The sequence below is a fragment of the Camellia sinensis genome, chromosome 3, assembly GCF_055761805.1.
Source record: "Camellia sinensis isolate YWXY chromosome 3, ASM5576180v1, whole genome shotgun sequence".
Taxonomy (NCBI): Eukaryota; Viridiplantae; Streptophyta; class Magnoliopsida; order Ericales; family Theaceae; genus Camellia; species Camellia sinensis.
The window spans coordinates 139,884,305-139,907,763 of record NC_138963.1 but is presented as its reverse complement, the minus strand read 5'-3'; the positions used below and the strand labels follow the sequence as shown (position 1 = coordinate 139,907,763).

General features: G+C 35.4%; 2 long non-coding RNA genes across 2 annotated transcripts; both read right to left on the bottom strand.

The window, feature by feature from the left end:
* Positions 1 to 3,431: 3,431 nt before the first annotated feature.
* On the bottom strand, positions 3,432 to 4,454 carry LOC145821139 (uncharacterized). Its single transcript, XR_014363178.1, has 2 exons — positions 4,384 to 4,454; positions 3,432 to 3,715 (listed from the first exon to the last, which is right to left on the bottom strand). It is a non-coding gene; the product is annotated as an uncharacterized LOC145821139 (long non-coding RNA).
* A 1,854-nt stretch (positions 4,455 to 6,308) lies between these two features.
* LOC145821138 (uncharacterized) lies at positions 6,309 to 9,108 on the bottom strand. Its single transcript, XR_014363177.1, has 3 exons — positions 8,992 to 9,108; positions 8,255 to 8,565; positions 6,309 to 6,517 (listed from the first exon to the last, which is right to left on the bottom strand). It is a non-coding gene; the product is annotated as an uncharacterized LOC145821138 (long non-coding RNA).
* Between the last annotated feature and the right edge of the window lie 14,351 nt (positions 9,109 to 23,459).

Genomic DNA, 23,459 nt, shown 5'->3' with positions numbered 1-23,459 from the left:
TCACCGCCTCAAATTAGCTAGACCCACTACCAAAAGAGCCCAATACATCAATTACCAACAAATTCAAGCTCGCCGCAATTTACTTGCTCACAACTACAATTGTTTACATCATCACCAAGATTATCTTGATCTCCTTTCTGGTTGCTAATCACTGTTTATTATTTCACAGATGTCTCGTCCAAGGCCTCCTTCCAAGGCTTTGGCCTCCTCTTCCAATAAACCAAATCAACTTATTGTCCCTCCTCCTTTGGAGTCAGTTACTCCCTCTTATTCACTCGACCTCATTAACCGTTACCAAACCCTTGGTTCTATTCATCGCCCTGATTATTCATCTGCATTGGCCTCTGATCCTTTTGTATCTAGCCAATCCGTTTCAGTTACTCCATTCCCAGTTAACCCTGTTAAGTCATCTCGGTCTGAATATACCAATTCCCATGTTACTAACCTGTTCTATAAAGAACCTAGTCACCCACGAAATCAAACCATCAATGACATTGCTAAATTCCATTTCGGCTCTGGATGCCATTTCACCCTTTCCCATCCAGAAAAAACCCTAGCCTACTACAAGGATATTCTAATCAATCACCATTCCATTTTGATCAAACCAATTCAGGACCGCACCTATGCCTATAAGGTCTTATACCATTCACTCTATATTCACAACATTGTTTCCATGGCTGAATGGGGCAATCCTAATCAGCTTCGTGATTTACCTGGCCATTCTATTCAATATAATTACCATGATTACGTTGATGCTTGGTTCAAGATTTTCTTGTACCAAAATGAAACTTTTAGTCATTCTTGGTTCATCTCCTTTGATCAGAAATTCAAATCTGAATTACCCACCTGGTTTCTGAGATGGTGGACTCACTATGGCGCCATTTCAGATATCCTCCCTGTTGATCTCAGTCACATAATTCAGTATTTTGCCTCTGTTTACCCATTTTCTACTCACCAACGGCAATTTCCCTTATTACTCATATTTATTGCTAAATACAAAATTCCATGGCTATTTAAATGGCATTATGGGATTGATGATAATATCATCATCCGCCAACACACAGTTAAATGGTGGGTTAAGTTCAATGTTCCCAGAATTCTTGAAATTGTTCAAGAAGAATTCCCACCTGATCAATGTGCTCCAACTCCTGCTCTTGCTAAAGCCCAGCAGAACCCAACTGCTGTAGTTACTCAAGGAAGTCAGCCTAGTCTTCCTCCAGTCAATCTTGGAAGCCCCTCATCTAGTGGCTCCAAGCCCAAATCATCCAAATCAAAGTCCAAAGCTGTTGCTGCTCAACCAGCCCAATCAAAGCCCAAATCAAAATCCAAAGTCAAGGCAAAGCCTATTCCACCTCCTGCTCAGCCCAAGGTCAAGAGTAAATCCAAGTCATCCAAAGAAGACATGATCCAATTGGCCCATCAACTGTTGAATCAAGCTAAAGCCCAATCCACCGATTCAAACAATTCAGATGATTCAGCTCAGGTCCATTCCTCTGAAGAATCAACCAATCAATATTCAGGACCCGAGTTTCAAGATGCTCAGGATCCATTTATTTAATCAACCTTGGATTCCATATAAATATAAATTAGCTTCAATCAATACTCTTTTGAGAAAAGCTGCTAATTGATATTTATATTGATTCCTTTACTCACATGTTCCACGGAAAGTAATGAATAGCAAAAGTTACTGTTCACTTTTACTGTTCACCGTCACTATTCACCCAATCAACTTTTGCTAAAGGCTGCTCAGCTGTGCAATCACTCCACCGAAAGCATCCGACAGCATCTCCTTTACTGCTTGATTTGCCAGCTGCTTTCAGAAGTCACATGCTCACTATTCTGCTTTTTATTCCTTTATATTGTAATCAATTGTAAGCATTCAGGCATTCGAAAATTTTCTTCCCCTTTATTGTTGCAAGAAAACCCAGAGTGTTCTGAGAGCATTAAAAGCTTCCCTGTTGTACCCAATTAAAGATCCTTACAGTTGCTACAACAATTGTAATTGTAAGTTATTTTCTGTATTTTAATGAAAATGTTTTAATTAAATTTTAATTTCTGTATTTTAATGAAAATGTTTTAATTAAATTTTAATCCTGTGTTAATTAATGTGCTTATTAATGTGCTTATTTTGATTTCGTAATCCATCTCCTTCATTTTTTAATCCCAACACTATTTAAATTTATTATAAATTTAATCCCAACACGGATTAAATTTAAATTTAATCCCAACACTATTTAAATTTAACCCCAACACTATTTAAATTTAAATTTAACCCCAACACTATTTAAATTTAAATTTAATTCCAACACTATTTAAATTTAAATTTATTTTTTAATCCCAACACTATTTAAATTTAAATTTAATCCCAACACTATTTAAATTTAAATTTATTCCCAACACTATTTAAATTTAATCCCAACACTATTTAAATTTAAATTTAATCCTAACACTGTTTAAATTTAATCCCAACACTATTTAAATTTAAATTTATTCCCAACACTATTTAAAGATAAAATCGACATGAGATCTGGGGAAAAGGTATATATTTTCTTCTTTGCTATATATTTTTTTGGGATAGTATATGACCCCGATATGTGACATAGAACAAATAATTTTCTAGTCGTTTAGTTGTGTTTCTGTTTTTAGTTTTTTTGAAAAGCGAAGACAATGAAAAATTCTAAAAATGGCCATAATTTTAATATTTATGATTATATATACATATGAATACTCGAATGTTTTCATTTTCTGTCATCTGTTTTTCATTTTTGGAAAAATACTCAGAAATGTGACATAAAACTGGATAATTTTCCTAACTAAAGTTTAAATTAGTGTGACATAAATGAAAACATAAACAGGCCTAACTAAAGTTTTTGTAATTGGAAGAAATGAACCCAAGTCAAGAAAGGAACAAAACATAATGTCGGTACTCAAGTACAAATGGAAAACTCAATACACTGGCCTATTGTGGATTATAAAAAGACCCAAGTGCAAATACTTTAGTAAAATTAAAAGCAGATGACCTACATATTTTGTTGCCATTCCTACATTGCACTGGTCTGTATTGGTTTTACTATTAACAAAAAGAAAATGCAATAAAGGAAGAAAAGTGGGTGTGAAATGGCACTTGCAGTTGACTAATAAAGGTTTAAGTAAGATTCCACCTAAGAAAGGAACATAAGCCAATTTGTCATCTTCTTCCAATGAAAATAGAAGCCCAGTTGACCTACATATTTTCTGTTTTTTGTTTTATATTTCAAATTCACTGCATTTAACTGTTAAGTAACACAATCAGCTAGAGTATTAAGATGGTAAATAGTATAACAATCTACCTGATGTCCCCTATGAAGTCAGTGGAGACCACATCGTCTTCGGTGGACCCCAAAATACCCTTGAGTTTGCCCTCAGATTTCTCCCTATAATTAACCAAGAAAGAATAAAAGACCTCGTCACATGCTAATCAAGAGTTGGCAGCCAAAGAAATTTGATACAATTATGCAAATCTCAATTTGCCAATCTAATATACTGCATAATGAGGTGAATTTGAAGGAATGAAGGAAATCTGAATACTCACTTGATAGCATCTTTGATTTGCTGGTATGTAGCTGCCTTCTCAAGCCTCGCAGTGAGGTCCACAACTGAAACATCCACAGTTGGAACTCGGAAGGTCATTCCGGTCAACTGAAGCAATTTTTTACAGCATGTTTGGTTCTTGAACCTATGAAGAGGATCATCTGGGAATCATTTAGTGATTTTAAAAATAGTTGTTTGGTTCTTGACAGCATGTTTGGTTCTTGAACATGTTTTCAAAAATAACTCGAACAATGATCATTAGGCGAATCATTTAGTGATTTTAAAATTTGAGTAATGAGAAAGACTCAAAAACTATTATCTAAGACTCAAATGTTGATCAGCAGATTTATAAAGAATCCCAAAGATGAAACCAGAAATGATGATAAACAGAAATGAGCCCAAGTCAAGGATTTCAAAGCAAACTCAAACTTCAACCTGACTAAGCAAGATGTACAAAAATCAACAATGATGATAGAGATAGTGTTACATTCAGCTCAAACTTCAATGATCATTGTACGCAGACAACTAAATCAGCCCGATAACAATGATAGAGAATAGTGTTATATTCAATTCAAACTTTGATCACTGATCTTTGAATGCAGACAACCAAATCAACACATTTATAAAATCTAACCGATGCATAAAAATCAACAACAATGACAGAGACAATAGTGTTATATTCGATTCAAACTTTGATCACAGATCAATGATGCAGACAACTAAATCAACCCAATTATACATATCAAAAAACATTTCATCAGAACAAAAAAATATTTAAAAAAACAAAAAAACAAATAGGAAATTAAATCAAACCTTCAAGTGGGCAGCAACCTTTTCCTTATCAGTGAAAACTTCAGTAGACACCACAATGAAATCGGCTCTGGTTTCGCCCCATGGGATTTCATCAGGGTTCCTAAAAATACACCAAAAAAAATTAAAACTTTTCATTTAAATATACTCTGATTCAAAAAAATTGCAACGGAATTGAGAGAATGAAGGGCATAATTACCTGACTCCGAAAACAACGACTTGTTTCTCGCCAAAAAGAAGGTGTTTTTGAGTCCTTGACCTTGACATCATGATGCTTCCATTGTCCATGAACACTATCGTACCTGAACATGTATGTCTTCACAACACATCACAGATTCACAATGATTAGTTTCAAACCCAAAAAACAAAGACTCAATAATAAACCAACAAAATCTCACAGACCTCACATCTCTCAAAACATTGAATAAACAGTCAAAAACCCAGAAATCGCACATTCACAAATACAAACCTGAAAATTATACAATCCTGCTTCAATTCGATTCAACAAATACAACTTTTCAAAAAACAAAATTTGAAGAATGCCCCATGAAATTCTAAACAAACCCCAAGAATTCTAAATAAACTACAAACTACCTGAATTACTGCCACATTGGAAACACATATTCGGTTTGAGTAATTAACTCTTTCAAAAAATAAAAGTACTATTACCAAACACAAATTTTTCATTTATGGAACAGATATTACAAGGAGAGAACACAATGTAAAATCTAAAAACGCCCAATAAAACAATAACAAAAAGGCAAAGTTGTAAGCAACAACTTAAAAATTAGAACCCCAAAAAAACAAATGAACAGATGAAAGAATGTTGAAAAAAAATTGTAATGGATGATGGATGAACACCTAATCCCAAGAGTATTTTCAAAATTGTAATGTTGAAAATAATATTGAAAATCATGAACACCTAATACTCTTGAAATCCCAAGAGTATTACAATTCTATTAAGTAGCATGAACACCTAATCATGAACACCTAATCATCCCAATCATCCCAAGAGTATCCCAGGAGTAGCTGAATAGATTAAGTAAAAATTGTAATGAACACCTAATACTCTTGAAAATCATCCATTACAATTCTAAAATTTCAACACACTGAAAATTCATCAACAAAAGAACCAAAAACAAAACAATTAATGATAATAGGCAAAACTCATGAAGCCGTAACCTGATAAATACCTGATATTGCCAAATCTTCTCGTACTCAGCTCCAACAAAGATTGTAGAAAGAAAAATAAATTGTGTAATCATCAGGTTAGATGTGAAAATACAAATCTCTATACTAATAGCATCTCCAACCCTAGTCTCTTTTGTTCATCAAATTTTAGAGAAATTTTGGTTAACTGAGATACAAATAAGAGCAGGATCACTATACTAAGAGCATCTCCAACCCTAGTCTCTTTTTTTCATCACATTTTAGAGAAATCTTGGTTAAAAGCTTGATCTAATATGGAACACTCAAACCTTACTCTCTTTTATTTCATCAAATCTTTCTAAAAAAATCCAAACCTATCCTAAAGATCTGTTTTAACCATTTTTAATGAAAGAAACGCATATCCAATAATTACTCTTTCTGAAATTTCATTAAAACTATGACTGTTGAATATTTGGTGAAATTTTTTTACAAATCCCCTGATTTGATTTAGATTTGATGAAATGGAGTTTCACCGTCAACTGCAAAAGTTCATTTCAACCAAAAACTTTCAGTTTTAATAACCATTTGATAGGCTAGTTATTAAATTGTGTAATCATCAGGTTAGATGTGGAAATACTAATCATCAATGCAAAAGGAATACATCTTGAAATAATAGTTATAAACTCTCTAGGTTAGAATTGGAAATACTTATTCATGATGTTTCACCAAAAACGTTACTTGATATAAACTAAAGAAATTTAGAAAGTAGTGTATGTAAGCATAAAATTTCATTACTAAACCAAAAACCAAACCTGATTGCCAATTTATATAGTACAGTTCTTAGTGAAAGTAATTACACATAAAATAGAAAGCTTGTTCTTGGTGAAAGTAATTACATAGTATGTGCCAATTTATAAGTACAGTTCGATGAGATAAACAAAGGTAAAGAACTCACAAAAAGCCTTGGTTTTCGATACTTCAAGCATTGCTGCATGGGAAAAAATCAAGTATATCACACTCATAAACTTCTTACAGAACATTGAAAATGACAATGAAAAAAGAGTGTAGAATTGCATTTAGTGTTCTCAATGATCTAGTCCCAATAAAAAGAAAACATTTTTATAAGAATAGATAGATATTAATGCTATAAAAAAAACAATTATGTTAGTTAAATATCCTTTCAGGTGTTTCGTAATTAGATCCTAAAATGATATTATCATCCAGTATGTTGTGTTTCTTGATGAAACATTATGACATTTCAAGGTCTGTGCCTGCCAAGTTATCAACAATCTAGATTGGCTGATTTATCAGAGAAATATGAATCATCAGGGGAAAGAAATACATGTGATGATCAAAAGTGTTTCAAGCATCCCAAAAAGAAAGGTAATCTTTATGTGTACATCGATAAAAGTGTTTCAGAGCATAGAAATTCAAGAATTCATTTCCAACAATCTTTATGTGTACATCGATAAGCATCCCAAACCCCATGACATGCAGAATTCATTTCCAATAATAATACAACTTAAAATGCAAGCAAGATTACCATAATTACATCACCACATTACCCAAACTCCCATTTCACAATAACTTCCTATGGCAAAAATAAAGAACCATGAATGCCCTACTAAATATGACAAATGACAGCTCAAAAGTGTGTCTTGAAAACACAGATTAGATTTTTAAGAATTTAAAAACCAAATTCCAGCAAAGATGAATGCAACTTTTATTCAAGATCCACAATTTTTACTGATTCAAACCATCCTTAGGTTAAGAAAAGTGTGAATACAAAGCCTTTCTTTGCCAACCAAATAGAAATTAAACAGAAATTCTCGCCAACCAAACAGAAATTAAACAAAACAGAGCCCTACACAAGCCTTGTTTGCCACCATTTCACAGCAAAATACACCTGTCTTACATGTATCTAACCTAGAGAGTTTATAACTATTATTTCAAGATGTAAACCTTTTACATTGATGATTAGTATTTCCACATCTAACCTGATGATTACACAATTTAATAGCTAGCCTATCAAATGGTTATTAAAACTGAAAGTTTTTGGTTGAAATGAACTTTTGCAGTTGATGGTGAAACTCCCTTTTTGCAATAATTATTCAGGCATTCCATAATAAATCAGCATAAATCAAATTAATTCATAATAATAATAATAATAATAATAATTGTTTGGGTGGGTGTGTTTTGAGTTATTGACTCCTGATATTATTGTTTCATACAAATTTAACTAAACCCATCAAATCCATTCCAAATTATTAGAAATCGAAACCCATCAAACCCATTTCAGAAATCACAACCACTCCAACCAAAACAATTAAAATAGTTTACACCAAATTAAAGCTAGAGACTTACAGTTTCACCATCTCTCTGCGTTTACAACAATTATTAGAAATTAGAAATCAAATTATTATAAATCCATTTAACTTCGAATTTCTGCGAATTAAACCCATCAAACCCAATAGAAATCAAATTAGAAATCAAAATCCATCAAACCCATTTCAGAAATCACAACGTACTCAATTTTCAAACAAATATAAAATGCATGACACAATGTCAACCAATCGCTAAAGGATCAACTATAGAATAAGTACAGAGCTAAGCACAAATTTCAACTTATTATTTTGTAAACCTTTTGGCAATCCTAGAATAAAAATACCTTATAGTTCCTTGGCAATCACATAACTAAACCAATTAAAAATCAAGTATCGAATACCTCAGGAAAACAAAAGCATCCCCTGCAACTAATCTTTTGGAAGTCACAAAAGTACTCCAGCCTGTTGTAAGCAAATGTCTTCGAGGTTGACCTGATATCATCAATTTATGCAAAGGAAAAGAAATATAGATTTCACCTCTCAGTATGTTATCTATAGACTATACCTGAATTAAACGACAACATGGCAAAAAGGCACGAAGCAAATTGCAAGAAGGGTGGGACTTGCCTCTGAATATATGCTTAAATCGCCACTCATGCCCATGAAGATCTTTGGCAACCAAATCCTAGGTTGGGGTTGACTGGGTCATGTCCTGAAGGATATGAAATGGCAACTCAAATGTTTGAATAATTTAGCTGGGTAAAGAAGAGAGAAGAGACCGTTATCATCCCCAATCGTTTGAAAAATAGAGAGAGAAAAAGAAAAGAGAACAAAAAAAGGTTTATTACGTGATTAAGGAGAAATCAAAACCACTTTTCATGAGAATTTTAGAGACAAAATTAACAATCACCAAGAGATTATAAAAAAGTAACTTTTCTTTTCTCCCTAAATCACCTAATCCAAACAATTGTGAGTAATCAAAACCCCACTGTAGCAGTACTAATTACAACCAATTTCCCATATATTAGGCCTGCTTTCCAATTTCTTGAAACTATAACATCAACATAATTTCAATTTTGTTTTTTCTTTTCCTCAGATAACTAACCGAACAGAGGGAAATGAAAATGAGAGAAATTACCAATTGTGGCAGGCATTCGTTGGCATGCTTCCGAAGAACAGAAAACCCTCCATGGGTGCTAGTATCAGATGCAGTTAAAATTTTACAGAAAGAATGAACAGTCTGTTTCGGTTGCTCAGGTGGGCTCGGATCAGGACTTGTAGGTTCAGATTGCTATTATCATCACCATAAAACATTCACACACGCAAAATTACTTTAAAAACCCAATTTTCCCAATATTGCAAGGCATAAAAATAAAGGATTTAACAGTAATAAGCTCACATCTGCTTCTGAGTGTAAAGTGATCTGTGCATAGACTTCATCTGTTTCTGGCTCTGCCTATTAGAATTGTTCAAATCTCTAGTTACAGAAGCGAATTTAAATGCCAAAGAATGAAAATCAAACCTAGAAATGAACGAATCCAGTTGATCTTGAACCACAAATCAACAAAGCGGCAACAATTCAATAAAATTCAATGATTTAGTTGATGCAAGGCGAGACTCGATTCGCCTCCGAATCAATACATACACACAGAGAGTGAGAGTGAAGGAGAAAGAGATGTTTGCATGTTGTAATGCGAAGGAGAGAGAGTGAGAGAGAACCCTATCAGTTTCACCATCTCTCTACGTTTGCTTTGGGAAGACATGGTGACGGCGGAGGACGATCTGAGATCTGGGAGGGAGAGGAGATGAAGAGTGGCTGTCGGTGGAGATCGGAGGCGGCGCAACGGTGGAAGCGGAGCGGCAGTAGAGAGGAGGGAGAGGAAGAGAGAGAGAGCTCTTGAGACCTGAGAAGTTGGAGAGAGAGAGAGAGAGAGAGAGGGTGCAGGAGATAGGATTGTTTTGGGCGGGACGTTGAAAATATTACAATGCATCTCAGCCATTCATGCTTAAAATCAACTCATCTCAGCCATTGGATCAAAATGTATCTCACATACATTTTAAGACATTTTCAAAAAGCCTCTTGCCTTATTATATAGATGTTGAAGATTCATATGAGGTCTAAATTTATAAAATCTATCAGGTATTCAATATATTTAAAAATAATAATTAATTGTTCAAATTCATTTAATTTGTGGACTAAAAAATTCATTAATATAATCTCCACTACGCACAGTAAAATCTGCGCCTAATTCTGGGATCGCAGACTTTTCCATATAATATAAATAAAAATAAGTGAACAAAAAGGAGAAAATAAAAAAAAATAAACAAATAGAGAGAAAAATAAAAATGGGAGAAAATAAAAAAATAAAAAGAAAAGAGAAAGAAATGTGAGATCATGGGATCATAGAATGATGCGTGCAAAAAGGAAAAAGTAAAAAAGAGAAGCGGAAAAATAGAAAATGTACATGTAGGATATTTTTTGAAAAATATTTCTCAGCCGTTAACTTATAATTTGAATAGATCTGAACCGTCTAAATGTCTTAGTAAGACAAATATGTGTAGGATAAATTCAAAAATTGTTTTGGTTTATTATATAGATATATTTATCATTTTTATACATAATTCATGATAAGTATGAGGTAGCGGTGATATTTGTGAAATGATGAAGAGAGGTGTTTTCATTGAAAACGCATAGACTATAAAAAAATCACATTATCATAAAAAATTTAATTATATATCATTATTCAAAAAATAACAATGAAATATTTTTATTGGTCTTAAAAAGGGGTCTACATCACTCCCAACACGAGGTTGCATAAAAAGAGACAATTAACCAACCATCTCTTTCTTTCATTGCTACTGTTTTAAATTTTTTCCCCCTTTTTATCTAATTAATTGGTGAAAAACTTTATACAGCAATAATTTTCATTTTAACAACCACCTGATAAAGATTAGACAAAAGAAAAGTGAGCCAAATTATATGGCAGTGGGGTTGCTGTTGGGCCTGTGAGAGCCCACCACAAGTCCCGTTTAGATAATTCGAACCGTTAATACGTAAAACTCGTCGAGAACTATATGATTATAAAAAATTACGTTGATCGGATATCGATAGCTATGTAATCAAATTAGTTTTCTGTCAACCGTCTATTTTTCCACCGTTCATTTTTTCTATACAAAACTGTTTTGATCATATAGCTATCGATATTCGATCAACTTGATTTTTTATAGGCATGTAGTACTCGACGAGTTCTACACATTCTACGGTTCGGATTATTAAAATGAGGCCCGTGGTGGGCCCTCACAAGCCCAACAATACCCTCCAGTCCGATCATAAACCGGAGGAAACCAGCCCTAATTATATTGTCTAGAGCACCCCTTTGATAATGGAATTATGTGCCCTATTCTCTCTCTAAAATTATATATAAGTAGCGTTTTTTTTTTTAAGTGGTACATTTCAAGACCTTATTTAAAAATAAAAATAAAATAAAAAAATCCACATCAACCTGTATTTTCCACATATAGAGTTATATACATATCCAAATCCAATTTAAATTATACTAACTTTTACTATTTTATATGGATTTTATTTGAGAAATATTTCTTTTCCATATATTTTTCATAATCCACAAACCCAATATCGATTTTATATGGATTCTATTTGAGAAATACTTCTTTCACAAACCCAATTTGAGTTTTACATGAAATCTAACTTCAAATTCTATATGGATTATACTTTGATTATATAAAATCTTTCTTTCATTCACAACTCACAAGAGAAAAAACGTACACAATAATGATACTCTCAAAGAACCTCTGAAGCTTGGATTTAGTGCTTGAGTTATTTTTCAATTGCTGAACAGTAAGTTCTTCTATGTTTTGATATTATATTACAGATGATTAATCATTTCACACAATTATCGTTTAGATGCTTTCATTTATTTTTTCTTTTTCAGTTTAAATGTTGTTATGAGATTCTTTCTTGATTAGTCGTTGTTGAATTTATTTTATATAGTTAATATTTTAATTTAATTAAGAGTATCTATTCTATAATCTTATAATTTAATATAAATCATGCAAAATCATTATGTGATAATTCAACTATAACATATTTATATATAATTTTTTTTTAATAAAATTTATAGGGTGAGGCACTAATAAATCTCAAATCCCTATCTTTTAATCCATTTGGTTCTGACTTTTATCATGTGAACCAATAAGTCCCATTCTAGTGTTAATGACAAATTGGTCCATGTTTTAGCGCGTGATGCAGCAGCTAAAAGGGGCAAATATGGGTTTTGGTAATGTGGAACTTATGCCCAAAAGCTTTCCATAGATGTTTTTGGTTTCCCTTCTAACAAATCAGAACAAAAGATACGTATATAGAAATTTTTGCATTCCCAATGTTTCCCAATATTAATGGGAGAATGATGGCTTTGTTTGTGCTCCATCCGAAATAGGCAACATTGAGTCCTCATTAGGTCATAACCTCAATTAACATTGACTTCCCCCCTTCCAGACCCTAAAAATACATCACCCTCTCTTTTGGCATTACATTTCCGTCTGCGAGTTAGAGTGGTTGCTAAAACTTTATGTGTTTGTGGATGACGTTAAGGACGTGTATAAACGGTTAAACATCATCCAGTCGTCAACGTTAATGATTTTTTTAGTGGCAAATGTCGTCAGGTATATTGAACCTTGATTTTGAATCTCTGGTTTCAGCCAAATTTTCACGCTTGATTTGTTAACATAATATTGTATGTTTCTATTTGATTTCAGTTTTGTAATGTTAGAAATTTTGTCATAATGTTGTTGGACGTTAATGGTATGGTGGGTTTTGTGATTTCAGTAAAGGTTATGGTCATATAATGCCTATTTCATTTGTGATTTCTATTGTTGGCAATTGGTGGGTTGGAATCCGTTTGCGGTTTGGGGCCTTATGTGTGTGTTATGGTGTGTTTGCTATAATTGTAATGTTAGTGGTAGTTATGGTGTTGTATCTGGTAGTGTGTCATAACGGGGGTGACGATTTCCCTGTTTGTTTTAGTTGTATATTACCTAGTGGTGATGTGGATTGTGAATGGGTTATTTAGTAGTTGGGATGTGATGTTAGTAACATACATGTTAACAAAATCATCTGCCAGGCAATTTTTATACGTTTGAGTCTGTTATGGTATGTTGTAATGTGGTTGGGGCCAATGTGTGTTAATGTTATTGAGGTTGATGTTCATATGTAGTCATGTCAAAGTGTGAATTTGTCAGTTTATATGTTAGTGTATGATTGATCGAATGGCATAAGTGCAACATCAACCAGAAGAATTTTACTTGTTGAAACAAATGCCCTTTGGAATAAGCCATTCGAAGCAAGCTGTTATTATTGAAATGAGGCTCTAAGGTTGTTCTGGTGTTTGAAAAATGAGCAAACAGTTGTCTTGACGTTAGGAAAGTCATGGGCATATATATATTTGTACACGATGTAGATACAGAGTAAAGCATATGCACTATTTTCAAACTCAAGAGCCTCATTTCAATGTTGAACAATTGATTCAAATAGCTTATTTCAAAATGCATCCACTTGAATGAGTTAAAAATGTTATGGTTAATGTTGCAGGAATGTTGTTCAATTAATTGTACACTAACAACTAAAATGGATAAAATCACACTTTGATATGTATATATACTTGTTGGAGATACGCGCCGAAACACATGTACAACTAAGTAATTAACAGTGAAACAAGAATTATGATATGAGAAAATAAAAGGTAGATCTAAGTGGTCGAAACACCTGAAGTGCTTGTTTTATTGTTTTGAAGTAACTTGTCGTGGTTGTTAGTAGATGAAGTGGTAGTTCTGTTGGGTGTGTTGTTATGTGGCAATGGTAGTTCCTTTGTTACTGGGTGTGATTAGGTTAGTGATGATGTGGAAATTTAAGAACGAATGTGTTTTGCAATTTGTGATGTTAATGGTAGTCATCTTAACAACATGCAGTACCAATGTGATATGTTGAATCTATATGGTCGTTGTGTTGTTAATTGGTTATGTGATGTTGAAATTCATTGTAGCTTGTATTTCTCTTAATGATACATCGTGTGGTAGAAAGGAAGTTAGTAAATAATTGTTCATCAATTGTCATAATGTTATATATAGTGTTTTCCCTATTTTGTTCATGTTTCGTTTGACATGTTGCTGTGACACATGTGGTAGGTAACGCGGGGCGGTAGAGCAAAAAATGTAGTGTTGGTGGCAGAACACCACGCTCACAATTGTCTGTCCAAACGTCTACCAAATTGGCCACGAAGAGACAAACAAAACTGTCATTCAAGAAAAAGAAAGTAACTAGCAGTAGTGTTAAGAAATCCGATGTCGACCAATCAAGGCTAATGTACCGATCCAATATATCAGGGGTGATCAAGACTGTGCTTGAGTTTGAGTTGGATGATGGACATATTCGACAATTGTGGAAAACCCTATTTTGGGTGATGATTGATACTATACGTGTGCACAATTTAGATCCGAAATCGTTCAAGAAGTGTGATGCCACTGTGTGCCGATTAATTCAAATGTACAAGCCGAGCGATGAGAAGTTTCACATTGTGGGACGTAGGTTTCCATTAAGGAACAACGACATACGTTTGATGTTTGGGGTACAATGTGGTAAAGAGAAATTAGATTCAGCGCAATAGGTGAAAGGACTATCGGATTTCATCCAAAGACGGTGTCTAAACGTTGGTTGGATATCTTCAAAAGTCATAAAAGATCTGTTGGAGGCGACAATTCATGGCAAGACAGAACGTGACGACAAAGGTGCAGCGAAGCTGTTATGTCTGGACGTATGTGCGAAGTTGTTTTTTGCTACTACGGGCGAGTCGATAGGGTGGGCATTTGTGCGTGTAATTGACAAAGTGGAAACCTTACAGTTATACGAATAGATTGCAACAATCCATAACAACCTGATTGGGTCACTGAATGAGATGCACATCAGGTCGGAAAAGGTTAGCGGTTGTGTTGTTGTGTTACTGGTATGTCTTTCCAACAACGTAATGTAAAAAAACACCATACTCCACACGCACAACAGCAAATATTGTATGATTTTATGTAATGATTTGCCTCATATTGTGATTGTAGTTTATTATTTGTGAGCACTTGATGATCGTGAAACCAAAGCAGTGTAATGTGATGCCAAGGTTTTGTAGATGGAACTTTGGTACACTCATAGGCAAGTTGAAAGGTGTAAATTTATTGGCGAAAGGTCCATTGAGGTATGACACGAAAGTGAACAAAGATTTGTGGTTCTATGTTTCATTACTTCGATATTAATGTGTGTAACTTTGTGAAAAATTTATAGGTGAACTGTGAAAAGCTTGTTAAGACAATTAATGAGCATTATTTTTTAAAGACGTTGTCGATTGGGGATGTGCCAAGTTAGATTGAGGGATTCGTGCTGGATGTTGATCCAATGAATATGTGGGATGAACGTGGGGTTGATGTCGATATGCCAGATGTGGACATCGTAGAGCCAAGCTTTGATTGTTGACAGCCTGATTCGCGTAATGGTGGTCACATTGACTTGAAAGGAGTAAGTGAATTGGAGAACCAAAACAGCGAGACGTCGAATAGTAAGAAAAATATGGACGAGAAGCTATTGGCAATCAGATAAGTGTGGCCAGTGTTGTTTCCTGATCTGTTAGACCTGTCAAGCACACTGGCGGGTGACATCGTTCGCACCGACCCAAATTATCTGAATGATGAACTTAAAAAGGCTATGAAGAGAATTAATCATTTGGATGAGGAAGTTAAAACGAAGTCCGCACGGGTACGTGAATTGGACAGTCAGGTCGAGTCAATAGAGAAGATGCTTGGGGCGCAGACAACTAATTTGTTTATAGGATTTGACAGTGTTATTGGGGCAAAAGATGCTGAAATTGCACGCCTTAACAAGCTGGTTGGTTAGTTGAGAAAGACAATATCAAATTTGAAGGACCATCTTGACGACCGTGAGGTGCACAAAGTGACACAATCCATTGCAAATGTTGGCTCAAATTAGCACACATCTTCTAACAGTTGTTCAGAAAAAAAGTAATGGATCAAGCAACGTGACGAGTAGCAAAAGTGCCTAGCATTTCTCGTCACCTACAACTACAAAGCAAGCCACAATCCAAGCTGTTGTCATGCTTGCAGCAGAGCTTGTTCAAGACGACACTAGGGTTGAAGATTTGAATGATAACTACGTGGATAGGTATGCAAGTATGACTGTACCAGGTTTGGATAGCACTGACATTCCTCTATTGTCCAACCCGTAGTAGACCGTATTGTTGTGGTGGACGGCATTGAAGTTGTGAATCTTGACAAGATAGCCGTTACCAGCCCTGGGCCTAAGATGACGTCACTGATTAGACACATTAAAAACAAGCCAAGACGCGAATTTACGTTGTCCAATTACGAGTACCTCAGGGTAGTTGGGCATGGAAAACTGAGCGACAAAGTGTCAATGTGCAAGACATCGGAGCTTGGTGTGATTTACAACGTTGAGGATGTTGACATGGAGCGTAAAACTTAGAACGGTTTTGGCATAAGCAAAAGCACGCCATGCAGGACATGTTAAAGGAGGACGAGATGAAGCTACTAGAAAAAATGTACAGTTTTGACGGTGACAGGTAATATGCTTTGTTGTGTTGTTGTGTATGGTATTTGTTAATAAGTTTCAAATGTTGTAGTTTATTTGTTGTTAAATTAGATTTATGGATTGTAGGTCCATAGTATGGGACGGTGGTGACAACAGAATACAAGTGCACTTCACGAATGTCCAGGATTTAGTGCAACAAAACTCAATCCATGGGAATGTATGTGCATCGTGGCCCCCTAAAATTAACAATTAGATTATTTGATAATGTGTTATTCTTTGTTAATATTACTTGTAAATATTTACTATGTGGGGGCAGTGGGTTATAAATACATGCTTTAGGGAGATTTGACAAAGAAACTGCAGTAGTGTTTATCAACTAAAAAATGTGCAATTTTACATGCGTTATATGAATCATACATCAAGTTATAGTTCAAAATGCAACTTAATTTCACATTATGAACATCCAAAATATCTCCATAAGTTTGTAACATTAAATTCTTTTGTACAATTATTTTAAGCAATTCATAATACACTAGTCAAATAACTATGCAAGTTAGATACAAGAATCATTTCTTCGCATCATAATCTATTTTACGTGGATGATCCAAAATGTACTCCCATGTCAAACACTCAACACTCAGATGAAGTTAACTGTAGTTAGACATACACGAGGCAATATATATTTCAGAATTCGAAATAACCACAAATCTATACAAACACTTCCACATCATGCTTGAAAATAATTGGTATCACATATTATGAAACAGAATTATAAAATGTTACTAGTACATTAAAACATTAAAATTTACATATGGTGTAGGCAGTGTTTCAAAATACAGCATTAAGTAATGGTTGCGACCGTTACGTAACGACTGCGGCGATAGGCACCACATGTTACCCCCACTTTTGTGGTGTGATTGAGATTCACATGTGTGTCGGTCGTAGTGGCTGTCATAGCGGTTGTAGTGGTGCCATAATGACTGCAACGGCCCGTTACGCAATGTTGTGAGCTGATTCTTCTTTTTTTAAAATTTTAAAAAAAAAAGATGAAAAAATATATATTAAATAGATTTTGAGATTCAGATCTTCAGATCTACAAATTTTCAATCATCTTCAACTGAGTTTTTAATATATATAATAAAAATAAAAATAAAAATAAAAGAAAGAGTGGTTCACGAGAAGAGGGATAGAGAGAGAAGAGGGAAGATGAAGATGGAAGAGAGAGGAGTGAGAGATAGAAAGAGAGAAGAAAAAAGATGAAGAACCTGTGTTGAAAATGATGTTATCCACGAATCTTGCAGAGGAAAAATGATGTTGTCAATCTAATTTACTATAAGAGTAAAAAACCCGAGTTCTATTCGACTACCTCTTGAAGAGTTCTTTATTATTGTTTTGCTTTGTTTGTGATCTCCAACTGTTGCTTGCCCAACAAAAAAAAAAAGGAATGTGTGGTCATTAATAATGTATTTAGCAACTTTTGATTTAAAAAATATATATATTTAAACTCTTATTTCTAGTATCTTATATATAATAGTTAGTAATTGATTTTTTTAAAATATTTAAAAAACATTCAATCGATAATTATATTAATACATTTTGTACATTTCATTTTTACTAATTAATTTATTCTATTTTTATTTACAAGTAATTCAAAAAGATAACGAATATTCAAGTGATTCAACCCAAAAAAAAACATGTATGAATTTTTTTCTTTATAATTTTTTTTTATTTTTATATGATTACCTTAACATGTAAAATTAAAATGAATAAATAGTGATTGCATTTTTTTATAATCATTTTATTTAATATTTAATTGTAAATATTTTTTTATTTTGTTATTGTAATGTGTTATGACAACAATTTTATGGCACAAATTTTTTTATGACATCTAAAAGTCATTAATTTTTGAAATAAAATGTAAAAAAAACTGATTTTATAGTGATTTAAAAATATGACATATATTGGATCATACTTTAAAATTAACAAAAATTTATCAAAATCTATTTTAAACCCCAATAAATATGATTCTGGAAAGAAATATATGTATTGGTAAGTTGTTTTTCTAAATTGTGCAAAAAACAAAAATAAAAATTCACAATTCTGGTTACCGTAGTCGTTACGCTACGGCCTTTACACTCCGTAACTGCAACCGCACCACTGCCACCATTACCATTACTGCAACCGCAACCGCTCTTTAGAACCTTAGGTGAAGGTAATCGACACATACGCCGCTTTGCTCATGGACTTGCAGAAGAGGGCAACAAAAAGAACCGAATATGTGGACACATCATACTTTTACAGTAGTGTGTGTTCAGTATGTATTTACAATTTGTACACCCCCCCCACCAAATTCTGATCTGCTAAAATTCTATGATAATTGGGTTATATTGATATGTAACATGTGAACAAGACATGATGAGGAACACGAGCACGCTGTCGCAAACTAAGTACCTGAACGTGCACATGAAGGCCACACGAGCGCACAGATACACACATTACCTGATTTATCATGCCAACCACTAGACTATAATGGTGTACGATTCAAAAAGAAGAGCACGAAAGCATTACAATTCTATGAGGTCGAGATGTGGGGTACGAGATGAGCATTATAACGTTGCGCTAAAAGTGGTAAGTGCGTTAATTTTTTTTTTTTTTTTTTTGACATATTGGTAGCAAATGTTGGACACGCGCTTTGAGTTTGTACATGCATGTGTATCGATTGATAATATTGTAATGATTATAGCGATCCTGGTTTTCCCTCCATTGTTTATTATATTTCGGACTTAGGTTCCGTGGTGTTGGTTGTTGTATATGTTTCATTTCCGTCTTTTCATTCTTTGTATATAAGTTTTAGGATATGTTGGGCAGGTTTGTTACTGGTTGGTAGCGAGTTTGAACCAATAGTTGCTGCCCAGATTTTTGCTTCTTCGCTCGAGCGAGGCTTTTGTCGCTCGAGCGAGCTCTGTGTTCTAGATCCTTCACTCGATCCAGGGTTCCTTCGCTCGAACGAGAGTTGGGTGATGTGTCTGGTGGCTCGAGCGAGAAGTCTTGCGCTCGAGCGAGCTTTCCTTCGCTCAAGCGAGCGAGCTTTTCTTCGCTCGAGTGTGCTTCTGGGTTGTAGACCTGAAGCTTCGAATTGTTGGCTCGAGCGAGGCTTTCTACGCTCGAGCGAGGTTTCTTTGTGTCTGGTCGCTCGAGCGAGCCTTGAATATATCAGTTGGCAGCAGCGGGATTACACTTCATTTCTTCACCATCTCTTTTACACAAACCCTAGATCCGGTTGCTCCATCTCTCTTTACATACCTTCTCTCTAAGATTCCATCTACTTCTAGAGTGTTTCTACCCTAATCTCTTTGTAAGAAAGATAGAGGGTGGTGTGAGCTTCACTTTAATCTGAAAAATAGTGGATTTGGAACACTTTGAGTTTTCTTCATCTACTTCTTTGGGCTTCTAACTTCGAGGTACGGATAACCTACTCCATTCTATGAGTTTTAACATAAATTTTAGTCATTTTGATTAGATGGTGTTGTTGGATAATTTCGGGAAAAGTTAGGATTTGGTGTGTAATTTATAAAAAGGGGGTTTTCAAATGTTAAACTCCATGTGTATGTGAGACCTTGGAAAATGAGATTATTGTTGTTAAATTGATGAAATTGAACCTTAGGGTTGATAATGAAAAAAGGGAAAAAAATGCCATAATTATGTTAAATAATTAATTTGGGAAAATGTGAAATTGAAGTGAAATTCATGAAATTGGAAAATTGTGCCAGTAAGTGGTGTAGTTGGATAATTTAATCACTCACCTATGAAAATGTTGATATTTTATTTGTTGATAAATTTATTAACTGTTTATAGATAACTACTTTGGGCTATCGGTGGAGGATAGTCTTGATTGTTGTAGACATTGTATGATGATTAGGGAAAACTGAAACTAATCACATTAAATATGTCATTGAATATGACGGTTGAAATAATACAGCAAATGTGTATATTGATTGATCATTGTATATGATAAGTGTTTAAATACATTGTATATATATATATATATTGTTTGGGAGGAGATAGGGGATGTATTCCATGGTTTGGGAGGAGATAGGGGATGGACTCCACTGATACAGCAAATCTGTGTATCACTTGAAATATGGAAGTGTTGAAGTATGGAAGTGTTTTAATATGAGTTATATTCTCATGTGAATTGTGAAGTATGAAAGTGTTTTAATATGTGTTATAGTCTCGTTGAATTGTTTGGCCAGGTTCTGAGCCATAATTATAAATTGAAACTGTATAAGTGAAGGAAACTGAAATGAAAAATGGATGTACTTGATGTTGAATTGTAAAGTGTTGTAAGTTGGTTTATAAGTGTCAACCATATATCAATTGCTATTGTTTTAGTTATTTCTCATACTTGGTTTAGTATATCTCTACTGGGCATTGGCTCACCCTATATGAGACATCATTTTCAGGTTCAGGTGATATGCCACCTCCAAGGACATAGCTTGAGAGGCTTAGAGGTTGACGATCACTTTTTGTTGTTTACCTTTTTGTGTATTACATGTAAATTCAGGCTGAGGGCTAAATGTGTATGAGTTAGTACTCTCTTTTTGTAACCAAGTGTTGGTTTGGAAAGTTGTAAACCCGTAGGGCATTTACTTTTGTTGTCAACATGTAATACTTTTGTGATGAATACTCTGATAAATAGGTGTATACTTTATTCTCTTGAATATATTGTCAATTTCTTGTATCATGAATGTGTGAATTATGGGTTTATTTTGAGGGCGTTACAACTTGGTATCAGAGCATACCGGGTTCGAATACTTTGGATACGCGGGAAGTGGTTAGTACCACAATGGGTTTGTCTCGCTTGTTAGAAACTTATGCATGATGTTATATGTTTATTTGATAACATGTTTATGTGACTATATGGGTATGGGATTTAGTTTCTAAGATGTTGATTGGATCTTTGGATTTTTGGGAGTCTTGTTGGAAAAGCACCTGATCAACACTGTTTCTTACTGGAACTCTAGCAACGCCTCGAGACTGTCATTGTCCGAAAATGAAATTTGTAAGTGCTTATGTGATTATGTGCTTACGTGGAATGAATTACTGTTGTCCAATGCATTAGGACGCGAGTGTTGTAGCTTCGGCACGTTTATGAATGTGCTAATGATCTTCGTTACCTTTATTAGGATGTTAGGACGAGGACGCGGTGGTAGGCGAGGTAGGCCTAGGAGGCAGGAGATGCCTATACCGGATGAGATTCCGGCACAGCAGGAGGGTGTTGGTCAAGCCAATGTGGCTGAGTCAGTAGGTCAGCACGCCATGGGCGCCTTAGCTCACAAGATGGCAGGAGCATTGAAGGAATCCATGGACATTCTCAGAGCTGAGAATCAAGTCCAGGCCCATGTAGTTGAGGCAGGGCCTTCTTTTCTGAAGAGGGAGTTTTTTCGGTCCAATCCGGATGAGTTTGTGGGGGATCCTAAAGAGCCACTGAAGGTTGATAAATGGCTTGAGCAGATGACGAAGACGTTTGAGATGCTTGGCATCGAAGACGGGACATTAAAGGTGATCTTGGCGTCTTTCCAGTTGAAGGGAAATGCGGGTCAGTGGTGGAAGTTCGTGCGAGGTCGTATTGGAGGGACTTGGGAGGCTTTCGTTGATGCCTTTCAGGAGAAGTTTCTGTCTCCCGCTGTCAGGGATAAGCTAAGGGATCAATTCTGTCAACTTAAGCAGCTGAGTACACCAGTGGCCGAGTTTGAGGCCGCATTTACCAGTTTGTCTAAGTTTGCACCTGAACTAGTGGCGTCTGAGGAACGCCGTTGTCTGGAGTTCGAAGGGAAGTTGAGGCACGGACTCAAGGTTAGGTTTGCTAGGTCCATAACTCAGGAGTATGGACGCCTTGTGGATGTTGCGGCCCATATAGAGATTATTATGCACGAGGAGGAGGAGAGGTTAAGGGGCTCCAAGAGGAGTCAGAATGGCTGGGGAGATGGCAGGAGGCAGAGGGGTACTAACCCTCAGCAGTCACAGGGCCCTTTTGTGAGATCTACCTTCCCAGTGCCGAGTTCAGGTTTTGGGAGAGGCAGTTAGGGAGACGTTACTTATTACAAATGTGGTCAGCTGGGCCACAAGTCTCCAGCTTGCCCGCAGAGGGGAGGAGGGCAGAGAGTAGCTTCATCTTCGGCTTGTCCTTCGAGCTAGAGTCAGGGCAGAGGTCATCCGATTTCTTGTTACTAGTGTGGTCAAGCGGGGCACCTGAAAAGGTTTTGCCCGCAGTTGAGTGGCACATCTAGTACATCTAGTTCAAGGCAGACTCAGAGCCAACAGCCAGCTCAGTCAGTTCAAGCCTCGAGGACCAATCAGGGAGCCTCATCGTCTCAGTCTATACAACAGACTTATACTCCGAGAGGTGAGCAGGTAGATCAGAGACCTTCAAGGCGTGTGTATGTTGTTACCGTGCAGGATCTTGTACCGACTCCATCTGTTATGAGAGGTACCTTTTTGTTTTGCAAATCGGTTGCTAATGTGTTGATGGATACAGGTGCATCCCATTCCTTTATATCTGCTGCATTTGCATTTGTTTTGGGGTTGGAGTTGGCGCAGTTAGCATCTCCTATTTGTGTTGTATCACCTGTTGGGGGTGAGTTGATTTTGAAGCAGGGGTGTAGAGGTTGTGATATTGAGGTCGCCGACCGCCGGCTTCCATTTTCTTTTGTAGTTATGGCTATGTCGGGTTTTGATGTGATTTTGGATATGGACTGCTATCGTCATATCGGGCTGTTATTGATTGCTATCGCCAGCGGGTTACTGTGTGTACCTTGAGCGGGGATTGTTTCCACTTCTTGGGAGACCAGGTTGGTAGTGTTTTGCCACCAGTGTATGATCCGCGAGGGCAGAGTGAGCTGAGTTGTCTTCTCGCTAGCTGTATGAGTAGTGAGTGTGATAAGACCCAGACTGTATTGTCGAGAGTGGTTTGTGAGTACTCAGAC